General features: G+C 44.1%; 1 pseudogene; it reads right to left on the bottom strand.

Annotated features, from left to right (window-relative positions):
* Positions 1-1,696: 1,696 nt before the first annotated feature.
* Positions 1,697-1,809, bottom strand: LOC122929879 (annotated as a pseudogene).
* Between the last annotated feature and the right edge of the window lie 5,773 nt (positions 1,810-7,582).

Genomic DNA, 7,582 nt, shown 5'->3' on the forward strand with positions numbered 1-7,582 from the left:
GAGCCGAGTCTGTTGAAACCCTTACAACAAGCCAAAAAGAAATTGCCCCAACTAACATCCAAGCGGAAGATGACAACGGTTCCCCTTAACAAACCAAAGCCAATTAGATAATGGGTCGCATGACAATCGGGAGGTCTAGATGCCCGTGATGAGAACATAGTCCTACCACTTTACACATCACACATCAGCCCACACATGGAGGACTATGTACAGTTCTGTGCCCTTGTGAACAAGGCAGACATAGCAGAGCTGGAGAGGGTTCAGAAGAGGGCAACTAAAGTAATAACTGGAATGGGGAAACTACACTACCCTGAAAGATTATCAAAATTAGGGTTATTCACTTTAGAAAAAATTGACTAAGGGGAGGTCTAATAACTATGCCAATAATAACAAAGAACCATCCAAAGACAACTCCCCCATCTATTTATCCCCAGGACAAAGACTAACCATGAAACCTCCTCTTATCTGGAGGAAAGAAGGTTTATAAACAAACATAGAGGAGGATTCTTAACTGTAAGAACAGTGAGCTAACTAAGGAACTCTCCGCCTGCAGAGGTGGAGATGATAAGTCCACAAAAAGACTTCCAGCGGGGCCTGTATGTACTTCCAGAAGGTAATAATAATGCAGGTTATAACCAATTAGAGAGGGGTTGTTGATTTAGAAAACTGTAACCAGTACACTATATAGCTGCATCTTTCAGATAACGGCACCGGACTACCACCCATTGTACTAAACCATTGTATAGTATAACTAACCCTTCCCCCATATAACCAAAACAACCACTCAGGAAATGACACCAACCCCCCCAACTATGAATGTCAGGACACATACGGTCCTGAGCTCCAGGATAACCATGGGGCAGCAGCATAATTGCACCCCGGGTGAAAGCTATATCAACCACTTCCGGAAGAAGTTGTGACCACCTGAATTCCTGGATCCCTGTCCAAAGACTTCACCTCTCGAAAACAAGGAGTGCCCCCCGGGCATGCGATCCTCACTGCACTGGAGATATATGAAAGGTCACCATCAACACGCTGAAAGCCCAGGACCTGAAAGAAAAAACAATTAGCCCAAAACTCAACCCACAAAGAGGATCATAAAATTAGGTCTAAAATAGATATCGTTCATAAAACACTGTTATATACATATACCATTATTATTAATATATAGATATATGGACATATATTTTTATTATATTTTTTTTGTTATATACATAACAAGGGACACCACAAAATCAAAGAGGAAACCATCCTAATGTAAAATTAGAGCCCACCATATGTGAAGTTAAAACGAATATCAACGAACCTTACCTACCAGACCAACACAGGCGGAGGGGAGGTACCCATCCAATATTTTACCGAATCATCATGAATTGACAGACCCCCAACTCAAGAGTACAAATATTCCTTACCCCGACTGAAATAACAACCAAAATAATTATTATATATATATTTATTTTTTTATTTATTTTTTTATTTACAGTCATTCATTTATGTATTCATATTGGATGAGGGATTCCCAACCCAAGAACACTGCAGGAAAGCAAGCTGCTAAATCACAGACCTACAGCTGCAGACTACGCCACGCATTTACAATGAAAAGACAAATAGCCTGGAGAAATTATCAATCAGCCAGAACAGAAGGCCGAAGGGGATGGCAGGGCCCAAAAAATTTAATACACCCCAAACTATACCCGAATTTTGGTAGAGATACCACAAGGTAGGTGGCATACATGTGTTGTGAGGGCTGTGGAGCCTAGTCCATCCTTGTCAAGGGGGGTGCTAAGCTTCCCTTCTGTCAATCAACCCAAAGAAACTGATGCATTTCTATCACCGCTGATCCAAACCCATGCAGCCAGAAACGACCTGAACTCAGTGACTTAGACCGTTCGATCATCCAGACCAAACAGTATAGCTAAACGAGTCATGTAGAAAGATGCTTCGAGGATCACCATGCTGACCTGTGAAGACCTAACAGGAGGACCATTCAGTGGTTGACCCGTACAAACATAATAAGAAAACCCAAATGTGTCCAACAAACCCCAACGGATAGAGCGAATGTAGAGGGATTACTACTACCGCGCCTCCACCCGGAAATATGAACTAAGAACGTCATATCATTCTTGGAAGCCCAAATAGTTTTTTATTTTTTTTGTTTGTTTTTTATATCTCTTCCCAGGTAGATAAGGTGATGTGAGCTCCAGGCACACTGATCAGGAGGCAATGACACTACCCCTAAACTAGTAACTTGACACAAGCAGGAACTTAACATGGAATACTACTTTCCACCGGAAATCACTCAAATATACCGCTCTCATACTCCCAATGTGCATCATACATATATCTAGATAGAAATACATATTTATTTTATTTATTTATTTTATTCCCATAAAAAAAACGAATTTGACGGCTGCATAAAACTCCAAGCTGAAAGGGAAATTGGGAGAACACCCGGCGGGACTGATCTATCCCGAAAAACATCCGCAAAAAAGGGCAGCCAATAAACAAGACACAGGATTTTTTTTTACATTTATTGTAATATATATATATATATATATATATATATATATATATGTATGTATATTCCATTTTTTTTTATCACCTATAAAATTACTTTGTTAAATTATTTATTATTAGTATCATTTCATTCTTTTTAATTAAGTTTTTTTTTTTTATACATAGATATATATACTCAGTTCCATTTTATTAATACTCTTTGTTATTCATTTGTATATTTTAATGCCTATAATACATTAATTTGGTTATTCATTTTAATTTTATTATAACGTATAAACAGAGAAAACCTCCATATATGCTAATGATATCCCGTTGCTCAGGGCTGCACTTGAGTTGCCCAATCTCCAGGAAAATATGTGTGGGTAACCTACAGGCCCTGTAAACCACCCTGAAGCCACCACGCAACCATTGAGATGTTTTTTTTTTTTTTACTATTAAGCAGGGACACCGTCTCTACCAGTGATTCTAAATCTGCACAAGAACCACCCTCCCCACAGTACTCACCAGTCACAGAGAGGGACGGCACCTCAAAGGAGCGGATACAGGCTGCAGCGACCAGGCCGAGCCCTGGAGTGACGGTCAGGCAACAGCCTCGTACGGTGTTTATATAACCAGACTCCTCCGATGCGCCTGACATTCCATCCTAAAGACGATGGTAAGCGCCACCTGAGGATCTGGAGCGCCCATTTCTCCCGGTAACCCAGGAACGGCGATGGGACTGGCGCATGCGGAATCCATTACGGCCATGCCTACTTGCAACCTAAGGGAAGAAAAAAAAACGCACCTGCGCCTGCGTGAAGGGGAGGAAGGGGGAGGGAGTGGGGCTGTCACCATAATAGACTACAAATAATACCCAGAGAGTCTCATTGTACGGAAGGGGCTCTACTCGCAAAGCCGGGACAGTAGGAATACCCCTCAGAAGCCCATAGGCACAGGTGCACCACAATCAGACATGGCAAGCACAAGGGGTTAATCTATAATACTGGACAGGAGACTGGGGGGAGCTACAACAAGCACCACATATAAAAACTTGCCTGCCCAGCGGTGCCCGGTACGGGACCCGGTAAATGCTGCAGGGGTAGGGGGTGGGGCAAGGCGAAGCGTCATGGGAGCTAAAGGAGCCTGCCCAAAGCAGCAGGGGGAGGGGTGAGGACCCCATATTGCCCTATATTACCGTTGAGACCAACAATCCCGCCCGACATGCTTAGCGCTAACACCATTGAACAGAAGCTAGGAAGGGGGGCGGAGCCACAGCGCAGCGCCACAGACATCTCCAGGATGGGTCGAAAGAAACGGCCTGCACAGCGCACACACGCGGGCAGCTGGGGGATAATAAGAGTCGGGGGGTTAGGAGGAACAACGAGCAGACCGCCAGACCTTCACTCAAGCGCTGGAGCTGCATGCATACCGCAGCAGCAGCTCCACAAAGCCCTAAAAGCAGGCGCAGGGGAGGAGAATGGCAGGGTAGAGCTCAAGCTGCTCTAACAGAGCACAGCTAACCCTCCCCTACTCAAGTAACTCACCAGGAAGCAGCCAAAAGGGCAGAACCACCTGTGGACTCTTGGTGTGGACAGAGCAAAGGGGTATGTACATACCAATCTGCTTCCACTGGCAAGAGGAAGTGCCAGCATCGGGAGGGAGTATATGTATCTCCAGGATTCCCTGAACCGCCGACATCGTGTCTAAGAAGGCTACCCAGTGCATTAACCCCTAATGGCCCTAAACAACCACCTTCTAATGCAATGGGGCCAGCTCCCTAACGCCCTAAGGGGGGAAAGGGGAGGGGGGACCATCAGTCCCTAATCACCTTCCTTATGCAATTGGGTGCTTAACAGCTTGCATAAAATGTCTGCCGCCGCCCACCTAACTAACAGAAAAAAATTATTTTTCTCTGTCACTGGGCTCAGGGCAGGGTAAAAAGATTGTGCACTGCGCCCACACAACAAAATCTATGTAGATTGCTGATTTCAATTGGAGTTCTGATTAAAGATTCTGTCCTATTATGTCCCTCACAGCAGCAGCATCCTATCCCTACACTAAGCACAGCAGAGTGACGTGCAGCACTAGGTGACTCCAGCTTATATAGAGGCTGGGTCACAGGCTGCACTGGCCAATCACTGGCCAATCACAGCCATGCCATTAGTAGGCATGCCTGTGATAGCTTCTAAGGGCACACGGTTAAAAGCTTGTTGATTGGCTGCTCTGCAGCCTTTCAAAAAGCGCTAAGAAATTGCCGAACCCAAACTTTTACAGAAATGTTCGGGTTTGTGTCCAGGGTCCAAAAATCCTAAAGTTCGGTTAAAAATATGTATCCAAGGTCCTGGGTAAAAAAAAAAAATCTTTAACTTTAAACATGGGGATCTGTTACACTGCATTTCTGACAGTACAATACAAGAGTTAGATACTGCTGTCATATTCTTGTATTTCAAAAACACCCATTTTGGTTAAGATAATACATTTGCGGCCTTAGTTGCATTAGTCACACTCAAATACAAGCTTTAAATACTGCAGTTATATTCTGGGTTTAAAAAAAACACCCATTTTGTGCAAAACCCTACATCTGGGGCCTTTGCTTCATTTGTGCGTTAGATACTGCTGTTATATTATTATTATTATTTTTTTTTTTTTTTAAACACCCATTTTGGGCAAGAAAATACATTTGGGGCCTTTGCTGCATTTGTCACAGTCAAATACGACCAGTCAATACTGCAGTTACATTGTTGGTTGACAAATTAACATTTGTGAACGTGAGGTAATTGTATAAAATTTGCCTGTCTCACTGTTGTGTGACCTCAATAAATTTTTCCTCTTTATGACACCAGCACTGCCTTACTCTCAGTGAACTTAATTTGTGACTATTGGCGGTTACTTTGTCGCCTGACATAAACAATCTATTAGTTTGGTGGGTGAACGCAAAGAATAAGGAAAGCGTCAAATAAGGGACGTGACCCCGGTCGTGGTGCTGCTGGTGGAGCTCCTGTTGCATGGTTGAACTGTGCCAGCTACACGCACAAGTGAAACACCTTCCTCAGGTGCGAGTAGGTGACAGAACCTTCAGCATTATTTGGTAGGGCCGAATGCGGCTGTACGCATGGTGAGGTCAGAACAAGTACAGACTATAGTAGATTGGGGGGCTTACAGTGCCTACAGTTCCTTCGCATTGTCTCCCACCCAGTCCCATGCTGAAAGATCATAGTTCGCACCTACAGCCCATGGCCATCTGTCTTTCAACTCAACCCCTTGTAAATCAGGCAAGCAGTCTGAGCCCCAAGTCATGCAGCAGTCTGTTATGCTTTTTGATGACTCTGCTGGCAGGGTTTCCCAGGGCCATCCGCATAGCCCTTCACCAGAAGTAGAAGAGATTGAGTGCACCGATGCTCAACCACTTATGTTTCAGGACACCGTCGTGGATAATGACGAAACACAGTTGCCAACTGCTGCAGCTTTCTGCAGTGTGCAGAAGGACAGGGGTAAAGAGTAAGAGGAAGATGAGGTACTAGACCCCACATGGAATCAAGGTCATGCGAGTGACCTGTCTAGTTTGGAGGAAGAGGCGGTGGTCGCACCAGCACAGCAAAAGAGGGAGCAGGGTGCAAAAGCGTCTGTTACATTCTTGGGTGACATTTTACCATTTTTGCCGTGAATAAACCCCTGCTTTGCATAGGTGACAGGGACCTAAATTTCAAAACATCGTCTGTTACATTGTCAGGTGACATTTTAACAATTTGCCGTATACAAAACCCTGCTCTGCATAGGTGACAGAGACCTAATTTTTGTAAAATCGTCTGTTCAATTGGTGGGTGACATTAACCCATTTTTACTGATGGAAAAAACCCTGCTCTGCATAGGTAACAGGGACTTAAATTTCTAAAATTCCTCTTTAATTGACGCGCCCCCTCCTTTTATTCGATCCTTCTGCTTTAACAACTTGTCCCACATTTCCGCTCGATCACATTTCAGCCATTGACCTCCCTTGAATGTGTTATTCCTTTCTCATGCTACCTCTCTGGCGTGAAACCCTGATTCCCCACTACCCATGATCACCATGGTAGGCGCAAAAAAGTTGAAAGTTGATAGAGAAGATATCCAATTGGATCGTGGACGTCACAGGAACGTGCGATCAGGCAGAAGTTATCTAGAGCCATAAAAGCGGCAGCAGGGCTCTCCTGTCCAACGTTTCCAAATCCAAATACCCCAGTGACATTCCATGTAATTTTGTATTAATCATTCCAATAACAGGGCATCTTAAGAGTCCTGTATTGTTATTTATAGTCACTACCTCCCTGAGTCGAGTTTGGGTAATTGCCGTGCGCCCCCTCCTTAACGTAAAAGGTTCTGCTTCAATAATTTGTCCCACATTTCCGCTCAATCATATTTCATTTCATCCATTGACCTCCCTTGGCCTTGGATGTGGTATCCCTTTCTCAGGCTCCCTCGCCGGCCTGGAACCCTGACTCCCCATTACCCATGATCACCATGGTAGACGCATAAAAGAACATTGAAAGTTGAAGATATCCAATTGGATCGTGGACATCATGGGGACGTGCGACATGGTTGAGCAGTATGTGTTCACACACCTACACGTACTGACTGATGGGTCTATCCCCTTCAACTTCTGGGTCTCCAAATTGTGCACATTGCCTGAGCTTTACCTTTATGCCTTGGAGGTGCTGGCCTGCCCTGCAGCCAGTGTATTGTCTGAACATTTGTTTAGCAGGGCTGGAAGGAGTTATCACAGGTTATATTTCCCAATGTTTTGGGGTGTACCCTAATTTAAATGAAAAAAATATAAAAATAGTTGAAAATTTAAAACCAAAAACCAATGTTCGCTACCTGCTCCTCCGCTGCTTCCACATACACCGCCACATCCACCGCCTCCTCAACATAGTACTCCATATGGACCTCCTCCTTTAAGATCAAGATTATTATTTTTTATTTGTACGTATGTTATGTTATTTAAAGTCATTTCCCTATCCACATTTTTTGCAGAGCACTTGTCATGCTCTTAACCACCTTTTGCTGCCTTTTTTAACCCTCTAGCCCTTTCCATGACTTTTTTAGAGGC

Source organism: Bufo gargarizans, chromosome 2, assembly GCF_014858855.1.
Source record: "Bufo gargarizans isolate SCDJY-AF-19 chromosome 2, ASM1485885v1, whole genome shotgun sequence".
Taxonomy (NCBI): Eukaryota; Metazoa; Chordata; class Amphibia; order Anura; family Bufonidae; genus Bufo; species Bufo gargarizans.